Source organism: Diabrotica virgifera, chromosome 7 (assembly GCF_917563875.1).
Source record: "Diabrotica virgifera virgifera chromosome 7, PGI_DIABVI_V3a".
Lineage (NCBI taxonomy): Eukaryota > Metazoa > Arthropoda > Insecta > Coleoptera > Chrysomelidae > Diabrotica > Diabrotica virgifera.
The window spans coordinates 91,395,008-91,415,673 of NC_065449.1; the positions used below are offsets into that span (position 1 = coordinate 91,395,008).

At 32.6% G+C, this 20,666-nt stretch overlaps 1 protein-coding gene across 4 annotated transcripts in view; it reads right to left on the reverse strand.

The window, feature by feature from the left end:
* Positions 1-20,666, reverse strand: part of LOC114335683 (major royal jelly protein 2) — a 267,509-nt gene that overhangs the window by 82,693 nt on the left and 164,150 nt on the right. The window lies entirely within an intron of this gene.

Genomic DNA, 20,666 nt, shown 5'->3' on the forward strand with positions numbered 1-20,666 from the left:
ATAGTAGGGAATTTACCTACCCATTATATTCTATAGGGTCTCCAGAAACTCTCATAACAAACGAAAACCGGAGATTCCTCAGATAATTTTAAGAAAACTTAACTCAATTCACCTAGTTCAAAAATGCTTCCGTGGAAAGCTAGAGCTCTTTAAAGATGGCGTCTTGTAATTGATCATCGTCATAATTCAACCCGGATCTATCCACTGCTGGATATAGGTCTCCCTCAGTCTTCTCCATGCATTTCTGTCCTGTGCTGTCTGCATCAAGTTTCTGGTCGATCCGTTTGATGTCATCAGACCATCTGGTTGGCGGACGACTTCTACTTCGATATGCTTCGTCTAGAAGAAGCATATCGAAGTTTTGTAATTAGTTTATTTATAGCTCCAGAACGCTTTTATTTGGAAAAACGAAAACTGGTACACTTATTGATCTTCCAGAGGTCAATTGTCAAGTGTCAATTATCAATTGTCAATTTTTAGTACCGGTCATAGGGGTCCGTTTTGGGTACGGAAACGGATATTTTATTGAATAACATTTCTGTCTAACTTTTAAGCATTTCTGACACTGGATTATTAAATTCTGGGATAGTTTTGTACTAAAAGGTACTTTTGCTTTAACTCAGAAGAATACGCAGTTTTCTAGAAAAATCCATTTGAAAAATTTTTTAGTGTTTTGGTTTTTTGAGTTTAAAAAACGAAAACTGCTACGTTTATTTCTCTTCCAGAGATGAATCGATTTTATCAATTGTGAATTTCTAGTACTGGTCATAGGCATCCGTCTTGGGTAGATGGACGGATATTTTATCTCATAACTTATTGGTCTTTAAATTTTTAGACATTTTGAGAGTAGAGTATTAAATTATGAGGTATTCTTGTACTAAAAGTTACTCTTGCTTTAAGTCGGCAAATACACCGTTTTTTTTTATTTTTTTTTTATTTTTCAAATTCAACAAACGAAAAATTTTAAAATGGATTTTTCCAGAAAACCGTGCATCCTACTGACTTAAAGCAGGAGTACCTTTTAGTACTAGAATACCTCACAATTTAATAATCTAGTGTCAAAAATACCTAAAAGGGAAAGACAAAAAAGATTCCTATGGCCGGTACTAGAGATTCGCAATTGATGGAATCGATTTATCTCTGGAAGAAAAAAAGGCGGACCAGTTTTTGTCTTTCGAAATGGAAGCGTTCTGGAGATATAAAAAACTAATTACAACGCGCCATCTGTAAAGAGCTTTAGCTCCCTTAGGCAGGCCGCACATCAAAGAAACATGAAACGTAAATCACGTTTCATGAAAATAAAGCACTGCTAAAAAAATAGACGTCCGGCCATTTATGCGACTCTCCGAAAATAAAAATGTTTTATGAGCATTAATCACACTCGTTTCATTGGTAGGCGGACTTTAAGATTTGTTTAGCCGTGTTTTGTTTTCATGAAACGTTGTTTTTTGTTATCAATATATTTTTGTTGCATAGCAATTTTATCCCGCCTTTTTACTTGTTCGAACACAAAATACACATGTACGCATGTAACAGGCGCTAAGTTGCCGCACTCAACTGGTTTTACTGATATTGTAGGATTGTAGATATTGTCCTGATATTGTTTCCTATATTTGATAGCAAAATGTCCTAACACTAACAACACCAGAATAAATCGATTTTTAAATACAGCACTTATCTACTTGCAACTTTTTGCATTGTATTCAGGATAACATCAGGAAAAGGTGTACAATATAAAAATGGGTGGAAATTGCATTTTACCTCCAAAAGTGCATAAACCTGTCAAAATTCAGTGTATTAAGGGCAAAATTTTGTTATTTGGGAGGTTTATGGAGTTACGAATACGCAAGCAGAACCGACCTCCGAATCACCTAGTGCCCAGAGTTGCTGCTAATGCACGTCATCTGGAGTTTCGTGGGATATCGGCAATAAATTAAAGCAAACAAATTATTCGAGGGTTTTTGGGATGGCCAAACACGAATATGACATTACAACCGACCCTCGGAGCACCTGGTGCCCAGGGTGACTGATCTCGAATTTAGAGGGTTTTTGGAGGTCGATTCTGATGGCGTATTCATGTTCAGCAACCACAAAACTCCTCGAGTAATCTACTTGCATCACTTTAGTGTCTGAAAGCCTCAAAATTTAAGAATATGGCGTGTATATCAGTCAACCCGAGCACTAGGTACAGATCTGTTCTAATGTGACATTCTTGTTCAGAAACCCCAAAAACCACCTGAGTAATATGTCTGTATCAATTTACTGACAAAATTAGTATATAAATATGGTATAGAAAATGCTTAACAAATAAAAAGGTACCATAAAATATGATTTTATTATAATACTAAAATACGGGTGTCCCATTTAAGAAAACTCAGAAAATACTCATTCCAAGTTTCAACCAACCCCGTATACTAAAATTAAACATTTTGGTATACTATTAATAACTGAAAATAGTAGACTATATTAAAAATCGTTTAAACATAAATTAATAGAAGTTTGGATATCAAATCACTAACAATATGTATAGGGTGTGAATGTTCCTACAAAATTAACAAAAAAACGTAATTATATTTTAAACTACCTCGTATAATATTTCAAAACACTATATTTTATTAAAGAGAACATCGAGTAGAATCCAAAAATGTAAAAATATACAGGGTATTCCATTTAAAAAAACATAAATTTGTGTCACCCTGTCAAAACGGGTAGCCCTGTATATTAGAAAATACTGTTAAATCATAGTCCTATCTGTGGCCCATGTTTTACCTAAATAACTTTTTTCGTATATCTGATGACAAACGAGTAATTGGACTTTGTCACACTAATGCCCCACCCTGTAAACAAAATAACCATAAAACCATTCTGTCTCTTTGTAAATAGACTTATATTAAGATTCTTGAAACATGTGCAAAATGGCATGACTTAGAAAATCGTTGCCATTTTCACGAATTTTCTTACAAATCTAGGACTCCTACCGTCTTACAAGAACCGTTTAACCTTCCTGCCGAGTACCGAAAAGGTATTGATTGTAATAAAGTATTATAACCTTTTAAAGGCAGGACTAAGAAAATCACGGAACCAGGGTGAAAATTTTCCGCAGAATTTTCCAAGGGACAAGTATACTTAAACATTAGGAGACGTCATGCCAATATTTTTTTGAGCATTTTGAAATAAATATGTTTAGTTTATTTAGTTGGCAGGACCTAGAAAATCATGAAAATTTCATTATTTTCCTTACATGTTTGTATACATATACCCCGTTGGCAACCCTCCTGCCCAAAAAATTTTCTTCATAAAATCGATAGTATCCTGTCTATCTACGGATATGGCAGGACTTAGAAATTCATCGCAAAACCCTATTTTTATTTTTTGGGAAAATCTAATTTGTACAGGAAAATGTCACAGGAAATTTGTGGATGTTTCCACAAATTGTAAGTACATCGTCTACCCTTCCAGTATTGCAAAAGGCAGGACTTAGAAAATCGTGGCTGAACTTCTGTATAATATCTCCCAGTCTAAGAGGGGTAGACTAAAAAGGGGGATGCACTTTCGCCACTTAGCTTAAATCGACACAGTATTTCATTAAGAAGAGCTAAACTTACTGTTGACATTTACTTTATCTAATAGTAACCACCAGAATAAGGATGAAGGAGACTTTGGTCAGCTTCGAGAAGGAAGGAGAGGAGATAGGACTCCTAATCAATGAAAATAAAACGAAATAGATGTAGGTGTATGAGCCGCAATAACCAAAACAGAGACAGGATCCGTCAGAACATCACCCTCGATGACCTTAACTTTGAGAGTGTTAGAGAATTTAAGTGTCTTGGAACAACAATAACTGAAGACAATAACGGATCAACATAAATAAACAATAGGATACAAGCAGGCATCACATATATTTATGCCCTTAAAAACCCTATAAAATCGAAACATCTAACAAGATGTACAAATATACAACTATATAAAACAATCATACGTCCCATAGTGATGTATGGTAGCAAAACGTGGACGGTAACGAAGGAAAACAAAGAGAGACTACGTGTTTGGAAAGAAACAATCCTAAGGAAGATCTTTGGGTCGGTGCTTGATGAAGCAGCAGGACAATATAGGATAAGAACTAACGAAGAGCTCGAAGAGCCCTATAAAAGAAATAAAGTCCAGAAGACTCCAATTGGCAGGACACCTCAGAAGACCTTCAGACCAAAGAACAGTAAAACTGGTGTGGGAAGCAGTCCCAACTCTAAGAAGACACACGTGGACGCCTTCAACTCCGGTGGCGAGATAATATAGCAGGAGACCTGAAAGCTATGGACGTGGAGAACTGGATGGAGATTGCTCAAGACAGAGATGAATGGAGGCATGTTTTGGAGTCAGCTAAAACTCACGAAGGACTCTTGTAACTCCACGGAGTAAAGTAAAGAAAAGAAACATTCAGACCGTAGAAACGAAGTATCTGGAAAGGTGTGCTCCAAAAATACTGGTGAGGACATTTGGTGAGGATGGACAATTAGACACAAACCAAAATTGTATGGGAAGCAGACTCAGCAAAGAAAAGAAAAACGAGGAAGACCAGGAGCAACTTAAAATAATTAAATAAGCAAAATTTATTTACCAAAAGTCTTAATGTATTGCAAAGGATAGAAACATAATGAAAAAAATGCTAGAAGAAATAAAAGAGAAAGAGAAGACACTGGGACTCAGATTAAAGCAAGATAATATAAGAATATTAAGACTGGGGAAAACGCCAATAAAAGGAAAACCCAAAATAGCGCATTCGGAGTTTGAAGCTGTAAAATATTTCAAATATGTACCTGGGAGCGACAATAAGCAGAACCGGTAAAAGAATGCCAAAAATAAAAAAAAAATATTGGCAGCGAATAAAGCTTATTTTGCAAATAAAACATTACTGAAAAGCAAAATATTGACTATGATAACGAAGATGAGAATATATATCATAATAATTAGACCAATATTACTATACGTAGCAGAAACAACGACGATGACTAAAAATATGAAGAAAATTTAAGAATAGTGGAGAGAAAGATCATGAGAACCATACTGGGACCAAGCAGAACCCAGCAAAATGAATGTAGAAGCCGAAATGCAGCGATTAGGAAGGTACTGAGAGAAGATATTATAGTAAAGCAATGTAGAGTTAGATGGTTACTGAAAGAAGATATCGTGACCAAAATAAAGCAATGTAGAATTTTAGTTAGTAGTTAGGTCACACCTGGCGGGCAGGAGGTGAAGCAGTGACATATGCTATGATAGAATGGAATCCAGGAGGAATAATGAAAAGAGTAAAACGAAGATCAAAGTGACAGCTAGATGTTGAAGAAGGCTTAGAAACTCAGGAGTCAGAGAATGGCAGGGAAAAACTAGAGACCGGAAAAAATGGAAAGAAATAATTAAGAAGATAACATAAGCAGAAGGGACTGATCCTCCCAAGAAATAGGATCTAGAAAGCTGCCGCGACTTTGCCTCACATCGGGGTATTCAGTCTTTATGTGTCAGTGGCGGCTCGTGGCCTTAGAGACAGGGTCGGCAAGGTCTTTTTGTCTCATATAGGCATACCATCTAATTAAAAGGCTTAAATCATCATAGGAGATTTTTTTGTTTGGTTTACTTGACATTCTCTTTTTCATGGTGTTTCGACAATACGTTTTGATTCTTTTGAGACAAGAGAAATCCCGTTCATTTAAAGCAGAAGTTGGTGGTAATAAGAGAACTGATGATCAGTTTGTTATGCTATAATGAATTTAAGTACTTACTATATAAAATTACACATATTTTGTAACTTTAACTTTCTGAAAATATTTGGATCATCGAAATTTTTAAGTAATTTTTAATAATAAATATCTTAAAAGTTCTTTGGCGAAGGTAACTTTTAAATTTTGAATCGCCAAAGAGGTCAAAAATTTGCAAATCTTCTAAATTCGAAAAACGACTATCTATTTGCATAATACATAGTAGATATCCTAAATTTCAAAATATACTCATTTTTACAGATAGGTTTCATGCCTGTGTCTTTCTTGGGGTGGTTCGGAAATATCAAGCGAACCCAAAACGTCACTGCGTATATATTGAAAACTAATATCATTACGAAAATCTTTGAGATTTTGCACCAGTTTTCTTATTCTATCTTTGAAATAAATAATGTTAGTTGACTAATTTTGAACAACAATGAATATCAAATCGGTTTGGGCAGACACTTTCTTAAAAATATTTAAAAGAGTATTAAAAGAGTAATCATTTAAGAAAGTTTTCAAACCGATTGCTTCACGGATCAAGATATCACATCACAACTTTCAAAATCGTCGCCTTCGATAATAAATTAAAAAACTTCTGAAGGCTGTTCACGAAAATCTGCTACAGTGAAAACTAATCGAGGTTTAAAATTTCATCGCGTCTGACAAACTGTTTGCATTTTTTTCGAAACAAATTGTTCTAAAAAGAGTAGTCCGTTTGGGCGAGCTAAACTGGCAAGAAAAGACGATATTCTTAATTTTTTTACACGTATCCTGCAAAACTAAATTCATTCTATTCCCATGACAGTGAGCAAATAAAGCTTGTGGTGCAATAGTTTTAACTTTTGCCTGGAGACCGTTCAATTCACCAGACATCACGGCAGCGCCGTCATAAATTTGCCCCAGTAAACCCTACCAATTTATTTTTGATATCAAAAAATTTTAATCTGTTCTTTAAAACACCAAAAACATATTCTTCCTTATAGCTTTTACTCACATCTGTAAAACCTTAAAACCTCTCATAAATATTACCACGTAACGCGTATCGGACAACAATTGTTAATTATTGTAAATGACATGATAATCAGAAGTTTCATCTATTTCTAGCGAAAAGCAAATTGTTTTCTGAAGCTCAGATCCAATAACATTATTCAAAATGTAAGTAATTAATTATCTATATTAATTCATTCTGTACTGTTTTAGAGATGCCGCTAAATATCTTAGAATCAGAAAGTACATTAGAAAATCCAAATCGTATTTCTTAAACAATTTTATTAGTTATCTATAATTATATTATATAACGATTATACGATATTATCGAACTATTTCTCAACCATAAATGCGACAATTATAGAACTATTTCTCTTATATCACATGCCAGTAAAATAATGCTACATATAATCAACGAGAGACTAAAAACATTCCTTCAAAGAGAAAGTCCACAAGAGCAAACTGGATTTACCAAAGGTAGGGGTACTAGAGAACACCTGTTAAATATAAGACAGATAATCGAAGAATCTAGGGAATTCAATAATCCACTGTACATATGCTTTATAGATTATCGTAAGGCGTTCGACAGGGTCAAGTGGAGACACTTATGGCAAATACTAAAAGAAGTGGGCGTACCCCAACACCTTATTTCGCTTATAACTGAACTATACGAACACACTACTGGATCAGTTAAAGTGCTTGACACACTTTCAAACGAATTTCATCCAGAACGGGGTGTCAAACAGGGATGTATACTATCGCCACAATTATTCAATATATATGGAGAGCAAATTATGAGAAGAGCACTTGAAGGATGGGAAAAAGGCATCTCAATAAATGGTCATAAAATAAACAACCTACGTTTCGCAGATGACACAGCCCTTCTTGCAAATAGTCAAGCAGAGCTGATTGATCTTATACGACTGGTTGAAAACGAAAGTCAAATATTTGGTCTGCAATTAAACATATCAAAGACAAAGATCATGATAGTGGATAGACTACATAACAATCATCCACATATAACCACAATTGATCGGTTTGAGGTTGTGAACTCATACTTATATCTGGGATCATTAATCACAAACACAGGGTCACTACAGGAGGAAATAAAACGTAGATGTGATCTAGCAAAAGTCGCCACAGCAAAAATGACCACAATATGGAAGGACTGTCAAATTTCAAGAGCGTTAAAGATGAGGTTGATCAACTGCTTAATATTCCCAATACTGACTTACGGATGTGAATCTTGGACCCTGAGAAATTCGGAAAGAAGAAAGATAGACGCCACTGAAATGTTCTGTTGGAGACGAATGCTACGAATTCCTTGGACCGACCATAGAACAAATAATTCGATTTTAAGAGAGCTAAAAGTTAGCCAACGGCTCTCCAGTAAAGTCCATCTCCAACAATTAAAATACTTTGGACATTGGACATGTTATGAGAGCCAACACAGAAAAATGGAAAGTCTTATTACACAAGGAAAGGTGGAAGGCCGAAGATCACGAGGAAGATCCCCAACAAGATGGATCGATCAGATTACAGCAATATGCAAAAGACCTATCTTCTTCTTTAAGTTCCATCTTCTATCGAAGGTTGGAAATCATCATGGCAATGCGGACCCTGTTGACTGCCGCTCTAAATATCTCTGCACTACTGCATTCGAACCATTCCCGTAAGTTCTTAAGCCAGGATGTTCTTCGTCTTCCCACATTTCGACCTATGCATGAATTAAAAGAAATGACCAGAGACAGAGATCTTTGGAGACGGACAGTACACGACATCCGGGGGGTCAGGATTGAAGAAAGAGATACGATATTATATATCTATAAATAAATGATAATTGCTGACAACTTAAAAAAATTACAATATCAATTAAACGACGTAAAACGGCGTGATTATTTTTTACAATTTCTGCCGATGCTTCCAAATGAAACCGGCAGATTTAAATATGCCGTACCTGCCGCTTAATGCTTACGGAGAAATATATGTTTGGTTGCTCATCGACTTGTATTTTTCGTTGAGTTTTACGTGTAAATCGTCAAGCTACGGAGGAACTGGGGTCGGCTAGCCGAACAGTCAGATGAATGGCTCGGATCATTCAGTGTTTGAAAATGCGCAGGGATCACTTAACGCTCGGATTGGTCGAATCCTTTTAAAAGCCATGAATAAAATTTAGTCTGTATTACCTGACAGTTTTTTTTATTTCACAGATAAAAAAATTACATAAACTCTAATTAAATTGAATATTAAAAAAATCTATAATATCTATAAGTGTGTGGGTCGGCACTGCTGACACTGACCGGCCGCCACTGCTGACCCTGACCGGCCGCCACTGTTATGTATGTAAATGTCTTAATGTGTGAAAATAAAAAACTTTGAAACTGGCCATGTAAAGTAAAAGAAATATGCATTAAGACGTATATAAATCGTTTAGAACATTTTTTTAATTTTGTAAAAAAGAACAATTATTGTAAATATAAATATTCTGCATACTTATCACATTCACTTATTGTCACTTTTTTCATCTAATAAATTACAGAGCTTTAGCTATATAAGTAAACATTTCATTTGCTATTAAATATCATCAAATCAAAGCAACTGGGCATCCTTGAAAATAAAAATGACAAATTAGACTTCATTTTGCAGGAGTGAAAACCTGCATATGAAAATATCACACGTCATTTTTTACACCTCAAGTAAAATGACTTAAGTATATTTAGGCAATATCAGTTGCCGAAATATCTGCCAACGCATTTGATGGATACAAATACAACGAAGAAAAGAGTAATGGTAGAATCAGACGTTGGTTAACAATGATATAATAAATTTAGCTGAGCGAAAAAATGCGATAAAGTTAGGGAATACGAAAAGTCTGAACAATTCATTAATATGAGATGTACAAAAGCACCAAAGAAGAAACATAACCATGTACCATGTACAAAATATGGTCGTAAGCCAAATGAAGGACAAGAAGCAGAAGCAGAAGAGCGAAGAAACCATTTCCATTGTTAAGTAAAAATAAAAATAAAAAACTTTTAAGAAAATTGAGAAAATCAAAGCTTTAACTTAAGTATTATGATGGTATTAATTAATAAAATAGTAATTAATTTTGAGGTGAACTTAAACTTTTGTAGCAACTAAAACTGTAGCACTGTGGATGCTTTAATAGCAGGAAAATACAGCCAACTGAAGTACTCACCGCTAGTTGTTGACATTTTGAATACAACATAAATATTGAAAGCTTCTAACTCTAGACCAATTATTTAACTTTATCTACTAATGATATTGATGAGCCCTATTATTGAAAGGGCTGATAAACATTGAAATATATAACTGACAGAGTAAATTTCCATTCGTTGTTTTAAAGAAAGGGGAAATTACTTTAAAAGTTGTTAATTAGTTCTTAGGTAAAAATAGTTGAATACTTAAATACACAAGACTGCAACATATTGCAAGTTTCTCGATAAACAAGGAAAACGATTAGCGGAAAAGAGTTAAGTGTCTTTATTATTCACAATATTTTAATTAGAAGGATGTAATTGAACACTGAAACAATTTTTTTAATTCCAAACAACTTTTCTTAATAACAATTTTCGATATTGTGAAATGTAATGATACTTTACTCTTGAGTGAAATTCATATTTTTTGACATACCTCGTATAAAATTCATTAAATTTGATACTTGATGATTGCATCTTACATTATGCAGAGTATTTTATAAAGAATAACTTTTTTTCGTAAAACTGATAATAAAAAAGTTATAAATAGGTTCCAAGTTACGCAGACATACTGTATAAGAGCTAAAAAAATTTTTTTTGTTGAACATTTATTATTGCTGAAGTTTATTATTAAATGTATTTTAGGTAAGTTTTACAGAAAAAGTTTTGATCACTTTGTATAAACATTTTTTTAGCTGGTAATTTTCGGTTTTTGTATTACATTTTTGTTATTTTTCCTAATTTTCTCAAAAAGAAATAGTCTATTTCCTTTCTAAAGTAAAATAATTTAGTGAATTTTAAAGACTACATCCTAAGCTTTAAAAAAAGTACTTATAAAACTGTAATAGATCTGTTCAAACTTGAGTAATACCGTCTTAAAATGGGGGTAATTCTATAAAACTACGAAGATTTCAAAAAATACATTTTTTGAGACGTCATATCATTTGAATTAAATTTTTGAATTTTTTTTTGAATGAAACATCATTTACTACGATGCTTGAAAGGTAAGTTGTGCAAAATTGAGGGTTTTATAAGAAAAATTGTATTAGTTACACATTTTCAAATCATGTTTAAACAAAATTCATGTAAGGCTCATTTTCCGCCCCCACCGTACTTATGCCCATACATTTTATTTCTTTTTATTATAACCATAATATAGCCTAATTATTCTTCTTGTAGGTTCAATTTGTAAAATTTCACTTGATCCATTAGTTAAAGAATTACATTAAAATAACTCAACCGTGCACTTCGCTGTACGCTAGTTTACAGTGCGCCAATGTTTGTGAGAAGGGTGACTTTAGCGTTATAAATAAAAAATTATAGAAGATACAGATTTAATTTTAGAAAATTCTTTATATAAGTTTTTTTTGTAAAATTTTGTGAATTTTTCAATGGTTAAGTAAGTTTTTTTTCTAAAATTTATATTTTCGGAGTTATTTAAAAAAACATCTAATTTCGTAGTTCATTTGTTTAATAAAAAATGAAGCACCCACTTCTCGAGTAGAACTTTTTGATATGTTGTTTATTAAACATTTCTTAATGAAATTACAAAAAGTTCTATCTTGCATGATTTTTTCCGAAGTGAAAATCTATATACACTCCCCTAAAAATTGAACACGTGGATTCGTACACTTACTTAGGAACAACAGTTAATTCAAGTTGAGATCAAGCTAAGGAGATACGTATAAGAATAGAAAAAGCAAGAGCATCGTACACTAGCGTGAAGCAAATTTTCACCTCTAACAGCCTCACCCTACACCTCTCAAAATCCGACTTCTCACATGTTATGTATTTCCGGTTTTGTTGAAAATGTTATGAAAAAAATAGAGGCCCTCGAAATGTGGGCTTACCAACGTATATTACGTATATCCTGAACCGATCACGTGACCAACGAGGAGGTACTGTGCCGGGTAGGTAAGGAGGGAGAGGTAGGAATAACTACAAAGAAAAGAAAGTTGGAATACTTGGGTCACAGTAAATATACATGAAGTACTACAGCTAATTATCCAAAAGAAAAGCAGAAGGGGTCCAGGGAGGAGAAGACACTCGTGAACACACGAGACACTCCAAAACTTTGCCCCACAATATTCTCATTGCATCAGGGAAGCGATTTCTGAAGTTTGTGAGAGTTATCGGAAACGTATAACAACCACAGACATATTAACCATAGACCAGGCACTCAATACATCGGGGTGTAACGCCAATATCAAGTACGGTGGTCTAGCTGTCTTTGTCTGTCGCATGTCGTACAATTGTGAGCTTATCTACCAAGCTGTGGGAGTAAGGGAACGACACAGACACAGAGGAGCGGCCATAATATGCTAGAGAGATAAAGCTAAGCGCCGGTAGAGAGAGATAGATAGACCACCGACCCGAACTGCTCTGCTTTACGCTATTTTCCGGACCTTGCCTAATCTATGTGTTATTATATCTATGATAACAATGCATCTGAATGTGCTAGCTAACCAAGTGTAGCTTGATAAAATACGGAGTCTCAAGAGACGTATACCGTTTGATCTAATGAACGGTTAGTTATATTGTTTTTATAGTCTTTATTAGACTTATCACCTAAGGCAAGCACATCAAAGAAACATGAAACCTAAATTACGTTTCATGGAAATAAACCACTGCTAAACAAATATATGTCCGGCCATTTATGAAACTCTCCGAAAATAAAAATGTGTCATGAGCATGAATCACACTCGTTTCATTGGTAGGCGGACTTTGAGATTTGTTTAGCAGTGTTTTCTTTTCATGAAACATGTTTTTCGTTTCATGTTTCATGTTTTTCGTTTCATGTTTCTTTGGTGTGCGGCTTGGCTTAGGTTGCATTATATAAGTGCTTCGTGCTTCAGCTTTGTTAAAAATGACATCAATGGAATTCTACGTTCTATATTAGCTAGTTTCTTATTTTAGTTCATAACGTTCAAAATTTTTTAAAATACTTAAAATAGACAACCTGCTACAGCCAAATGAAGTTTGACTTTGAACAAACTTGTTTATGAATTTTATTACATTACTGACAAATAACTCCACTACGTGTATTGCAGAAGTAACCAACAGGATTTAAACGTAATTTAGACTGTTCTTTTTTTGTTTTAAATAAATTGTGTTATAAACATATTATTAGATAATTTTGTATACGAGATAGGTCATAGAATTTTAACGTATATGTATTTGAATTCCCTGGTTGGTAGTGACTAACTATCCACAATACGGAATGCTTATTTCAAGGCCTACTGTAATTACGACTTGTTGTTGACTTGACAATATTTAGTTAAATATCTATTATATATTTTTATAAGGGCATTTATATTCTGTTAGTTAGACGACTGAGTATTTGAATTTCAAACACTTGTAAAATACACAAACAAAGCAGGCAAACAGAACTAGACAAACGAAAGTGTCTACTTCTATTTGTAGTAAATTTTATGTACACTCTATTCCACGAACATACGCCTGTTTTGGATTACTTCGACAACGAATATTTTACTGTGCAAAATAAGAAGAACGAAAGTAAATTGCAAATTACATTGTTGTTTATTGGAATAATTATTAGCGCCATTTACTTTCGTACTTCTTATGTTGCACAGTAAAATATTCGTTGTCGAAGTAATCCAAAACAGGCGTATGTTCGTGGAATGGCCCATATCTAAATTGCAATATGTATCCAAATTGCATAGGTACATAAATTGCAAACATTTTGAAGATAATAAACAAGGAATATAAAAATAAAATTACCCACATTAAAAGCAACATGGATAATATACCTAAAAATAAATAAATAGTACTTTTTCTTAAGAAAATCATTTTCTAGGTAATTATCATTTAAAAAGTGTGTATGTACTGTGTATGTGTTCTGTTTTCATCTAAAGTTCAAAAACTTTCTACTCGTTATTGTTTCTTCGATGATCGAGTGGTTAATCCTGTTATATTCTGGAAAATAATCTAAATAAAGTAAAAATTACTGTTTTAACCTGATAGGGTCCAATATACAGAGGATGCGAAATGCAAAGGAGAAGGCTAGTATTATTATAGATCTATGTTGTATACTCAAGGCTAAATCTTGACGGCTGATAATCTTCATATAAAATGGCAGACAAGAAGAAAGCCAAAAGAGAAAAAATAAACCTAAAAATCGCAAAAGTATGGATCGAATCGGAAACAAATGAAGAAGTATTTTAGCTCAAGAGAAAACTGATAAAACCATTTTTAGTTAGACGATAAAGATCTAATTATTTAAATTTCATTGGCAAAAATTTCCAGCTTCTGCATGACCATTACTCTGAGGATAGTGTGGCCTAGACGTGCAATGTAGAACATTCCATTTCTTAAGGAAAGAATTAAATTGTGGCCCATTGTCTGCAAATATTTTCCTGAAGTCTTTAATTATGCCGGCACTTTATATTTAGTGGGGACTTTCCATTTTTAATTTAATATTCCATTTTCAACAATCGTTTTTTTAAATTATAGCGCCATCTATCCATAATTCGAAAAAATGTCTCGAATAAAAGTTGCTTATTTTTACGTAAGGAATCCAAATCTGCAATAAAAAATGGGGGCCCCCATTTAAGATTTTAAAGTATCCCCCCACCCCACCTCCGTGGGGGTCGTGTTTGGTGCCATTCGATAGATTTTTCAAAAATATTGAATAAGTGTATTTTCAGTTATTCGATCTGATGTTCATTTCTCGAAATGTCGCGGGATTCGTATTTAAATATTAAATTTACCCCCACCCCTCTCCGTGGGAAGTCGTGTTTGGTATTATTCGATAGATTTTTGACAAATATTAAGTACGTATTTTTTATTTTTTCGATCTGTCATTCATTTCGCGAAATATTCGCTTTTTTCTTGTGAAACTTTTTTGGGGCTTCAGAGGCTCATTACCTGTATGATATACATTATAAAAGTGGATCTAGTTCTTTTGCTGCATCATTAAATCACGTCAATTGTGTAATACACGCTGCCACATAAACTCCTCGTGTTATATCTAATGATGATGCAATAGAACTCGATCCACTTTTATATAGATGTCATGATGTAGATAATGAGACTCTGAAGTCCCAAAAAGTTTTAATTTTAATGCCTTCAACAACAGAGTTAGTACCAACATGTAACTGTCAAATTGCTCTAAAAACTTATATAGATATAAAGAACCTGATATTTCCTCTATAACTGGAACCAGATGCATGAAAGGAGATGTTTGTAAAAATAGTATTGATAAATAATAACAACTTCCTGCTTAATTATATTTCTGAAATCTTAGTTTTCATGTTTTTTGTTTCTCATTTAATACAAACAATCGAAGAAAAGGTAAATATAATGAAAGATGATACTAAGTAGTTGATGATGATTTAATTATAAGGATTATATGATAAAATCGTATTAGAATCTACAAAAATTTAAAATGAAGATAACGTATACATAAATTTAGTGCACTCACTGAAGGTTTTCACCTCCGATTTTGTTGAACCTCCATCGATTTTCATGAAAATTGGTGAGTAATTAGAGGATACCTCAAGGAACAAAGGTGACATGATGCCAACCTGCGCTTTCATCCTGGGAGTGGATGTCACCCCTTCTCGTGGGTGAAAATTATTTTATTAAAAATAATACCATAAGTCTATAGAGGGACAAATTATAAGCAAAATTTGTTATATAAAGTTATTAAAATAAATCAACACTTTTTGAGTTATTAAAGACCAAAAATTTTATTTTTTCGTAAAAAAAAGCATGTTTTAAATAGGTTTTTCACGTATAAATCAAAAACTATAAGCTTTTACAAAAAAGGTATTATTACTAGAATTGAAGATAGTAAAAAATTAAATACATTACTCACATACAGAACCAAACTAATGTTAGTTCAAAGTGAGTTATTGGCAATTGAATGTGTATTTTTTTCGACGAGTACTCAAATCTAAGTATTCAAGCTTAAATAACGGGAAAACGATGCAATGTATAAAATATTCCTGCTAAACATTTGTTAAACTATCAAATAAGCTTCAGAACAAGGTAGTAGCATCAAAATTAAGCAAGTTGTAATGAAAATAAAAGAACTGTTTCGATTTTTTTAAGGAAAAAGTGAAAAATAAAATATACGCCATTTCCACAAAAATTAAGATTTATAGTAATCCTTACAAGAACTTCCTTATATTAGCATAAATAATGTTTTCGATAATTTTGACCGGTTTAGAATGCATATTTTTGAAAAAAAGGTATAATTTAAAAAAATCATAATTTTTAAAATTATTGCAACTCTCATATCCTTTTGATAATAACTCCAAAAATTCTCAATATACGTAAAAAATTATATATAACTAAATTTTAGTGTTTTCTGTGCCAAATATTCTACCTGTTTTACTATTTCTATAGGGTAAAAAATAACCGAGATAGAAACGTTTAAATTTTAAATTTTGCTGTGGGAACCATGCAACCGGGGTCATTTAACCTTTTATTTTTTAAAAAACTGAGGGGTTTAGAAGATTAGGTTTTACATGTTTAAATAGCACTTGGAATTCACTTTCAAACAGTTTTTAGATGAACCTGATATCGTAAACACGAACGGAGTTACTAAAAAAAAAACAATAACATTTTCTGGAAAAAATTTTAAAAGATAAATTTTGAAAAAATTTTGGAGCATAAATTTTAACGCTATCAACAGGTTCGAGGGCTCATTTGATAGATATTTTTAAGTGCTTTGACAAATGTTTAATAAGTTTATGTTATAAAATGCATCAATTTCCCGTTATTTCAGCTTTAATACTTAGAGTTTTTTACTCGCCGAAAAAAATATATATTCAATTACCTATAACTCACTTTTAGTTTAACATTAATAGGTTTTTCTAGTAAGTGATTTATTTCGTTTTTTATTAGCTTCAATTTTCATAATAATAACTTTTTTGTAAAAACTTACACTTTTTGATTTATTGATGAAAAATTGGTTAAAAACATGCATTTTTCTCAAGAAAAATTAAAATCTTTGACCTTTAATAACTCAAAAAGCTTTGATTTATTTTGATAACTTTATATAACAAATTTTGCTTAAAATTTGTCCCTATATCGAGTTATGGGGTTATTTTTATAAAATAATTTTCACCCCCGATAAGGGGTGGCATCCACCCTTAGCGTAAAAGCGCAAGTTGGCACCATGTCACCTTTGTTCCTTGAGATATCCTCTAACCACACCAATTTTCATGCAAATCGATTGAGGTTCAACGAAATCGGAGGTAATAGCTCATATCTACCTTCAGTGACGAAGATATCAATTATAATTTTTAGAGGTTAGCGCGCGAATCTTTGCGTTGAGAGCCGATCTTCGCCTCAGAGCGAGCTATTAAAATATCAATTATCTTTGCCAAAAATAAACCTGCGAACCTTTTCCTAAGCTAAATAATGTTTCTTTTGAGTTCTTTTATCATTAAGTTGATTAAAGTATAAATGTTTATTGCTCAAATTTGCTTAAAACCGTTATAAACAAATTACCGTACAACTTTTTTTAATTATAACTCCAACGGGTATAACACAAATAAAGATGGCTTAAGTCTATGAATTAAGCTCTAAAATGCGACTTTTTAAAGCTTATTTGCGTGCGTAGAAACAGAGTTACGATCGAAAAAGCTCCGAAAAATAAATATTTTGCAAATTTCAATATGGATTACGCATTAATTTTATATTATCTTGAGTGTTACTTATTGGATTTAAGGTTGGTAGACGCTGTTTTCTTCTTTTTTTTTTTATTAAGGAACAAATTTTATTTGAAAATTTCTTTTTAACTCTTTTAGTTAATGAGCTAGAACCTTATATTTATACAGAATTAAATTGTTATAACAATTTTTTGACCACTCGGATCGAAATCCACTCTCGAAATTCGTAATCAGCAGCCAAAAATCCATAAGGAACCGTTGAGTTTGCCCATCGGAATTGAAAAGGCCATGGTGACCTAGCTGGAGCCTACACTAATAGATTTATTTTTATTATTTCTACTAACAAATCTAGTCAGTCCACAATGGCGTTTAGTACATATTGTAATTTATCACAATACTTTATTCTGGTAACTAAGAAGTACATAAACTATATGAATTAATAGCAAAATTCTAGTAAGTTTAGGAACTTCATAATAGTTATGCTTGCTGGAACAAATGAACAGTATAAAAGTCCAAAACCGAAAAAAAGTTGAGAGAATATACAAACGTAACAAAAATTATTACAAAAGACTGAACTACTGAAGTTGGAATGAACGGAATGAAAATGCAAAAGATTATTTGCTCGAAAACTAGTCTGATAAATTTTTACAGTAGACGTTATTACCACTACCAGTTACTAGCAATAACAATTTAACATCAGCAGTTTCTTCATAGACATCAACGAAGAAGGGAAACTTTTTGAAGTTTACTAGAACGGTTTCAACGGATTTGATATGTAGATTACGAGAAATCTGATCGAACACAAACTATTGTAAATGAAGAAAATGAATTAAATGTAATCCTTAATGTCACTGAGAATCGCATATTAGAACAACGGTTCTCGTAATCGACGTGTCTAGTCCATTGAAACCGTTCTAATAAACTTTGAAAACATTTTCTTTTTAGTTTTCGCATATCAGGTAATTTTTAATGGTAAATTCTTATTGTCAGTAGCATATTTTTGTTTCACTCTCGTAGTACAAAAACCATACTAATCAGTTCCTCCACCGAAAAATCCAGGTTAGTTATTATTAGGGAGCGGATTTATATGCGATCAATTTTGAGGAAATATGCGCATATATATGCAGTAAAAAATTACGAAATATGCGCAAGATATGCAAAAAAATTCAAAAAATGCGCATTTCGAGGAACCACAAATTTTCTGTTCTATTCTTTTCTAGTGGGTTCTTTTATAGGAGGGGGCGGCAAACTTATTTCAAATAAAATCATTATTTTTTATAGATGCAATTTATTCTCATTTTTTACAAAAACTGATACCAATAGTTGCAAGATCTCCTATTTAAAATAAAACAACAATATCACTATATATTATATCTTCGATTATAATTCACTACAATGTATTTTTCCAATTTTTTTACGAGGAAACGTTTTCTTTGATCAGATAAAATATTTTCATAACTTGAAAAACTCCTTTCAACATCACCAGAAATAATTGGGGCGTATTTAAAATAACTTGTTAAAGCCGAAAATTCTGCACCAAAATCAATTTAAAAATTTCCATTAAAAATTTCGCGTATGTCCTCCAAAGTTTTAAAGCCATTTTTATAGAACCAATTCTAATTTCTTTTTAACTGAATGACCGATTTCACCGGGAACTTTCGAAATGTTTGCTTTAAAATTTCTAACTATTTCGATGGACTCTGTTAAAGATATTTTCCGCTTCTCTAAATTATTTATGGTTTTTACTATAAAACTATAATGCGTCTTGATAAAAGTTAACTGATTAGCCAATGAAGTTGTTTTAACAATATGTTGTGCCTTTATTCCTTTATAATAGCAGCACTGTCTTCGGCGTTAAATTCTAAAAGCAATTCCTTAATTGGGACAAAATGTTCAGCATACAAATTGCAGTTTCCAACCAAGTTCCCACCTAGTCAGTACTGGGTCGGGAGGTAAAGCTATATTAAGGTAATCTGTTCCTGTTTCTTTTTTACGCTACTTATTAGTACGAGTATATTTACATCAGGGAATTCACCCCTAATATGTTCCGTTAATGTTAATAATTTCCATCAGAAAATCGTAAAACTATGGTTTAAAGGTGTAAATTCTCTTAACAATAGGGGATTTAAAAGGATCACCAGAATTATTATAGGTACCTACTAAATATAATAAAAGTAAATAAAATTCGGATTTCCTGGTAAACCATCCTTCATCATTTTAACATCCTACAATCATTAAATTTTATAACGGCGTATTATAAGCACTAAAATACTTTGTATAAAGATCGGGTATTTTCTAAGAAAAAAAATGAAAAGGTAGAGAATGAGCAGTCTCTCTTCAGGTAGTTCTCGAATTAATAGAACAGCCTGTGGGGGGAAAAATTTTGTGTCAAATTAAAAAATTAAAATTTTTTTTTGGACTTAAATGTTTTTAAATATGCATAAAATATGCATGTTTTTTTAAATATGCAAAATTTAGTAAAGGTCTCAAATATGCGAAATATGCATGCAATATGCATTTAGCATAAAATCCGCTCCCTAGTTATTATAACAAAGCAACTGGAACTATAAAAATAATCTAATATCAAATTTTTAAGCAAGTTTAGTGTCGAAGTGATAGCCAACTAAATAGAATATTGTGTGTTTCTATTAAAATTTTACACGCTAACAATCTTAACTACTTAGATATTTTCATATCTCATCCAATACTAATAAATTAAAGATCAGTCTAGATTATTATGTATTTTTTTAGAAAAATTAAATAAGACCGTAGTTACAATAGAATCCAAACAGCTTTTATGATAGGGACATAGTATGTAATGCGAATAACAGATAGACCATGGCCAAAATGGGCCCTAAAACTACGTTCGATGGAGTAGAAAAAGAAGAGGGAGGCCAGAATTACAGTGGAAAGATTGAAATAGAGGAATAGTGAGAGATAGAGCCAGAAATGAGAAGTAATGGACCGACCGAAAAAGGTGAAGATCACAATGCGGGATGCGGCAGTGGCTGTAGGGCCCCAGTAGTTAGATAGAGATAGCTATAATTGTTGTGTTTTGTTTTTCA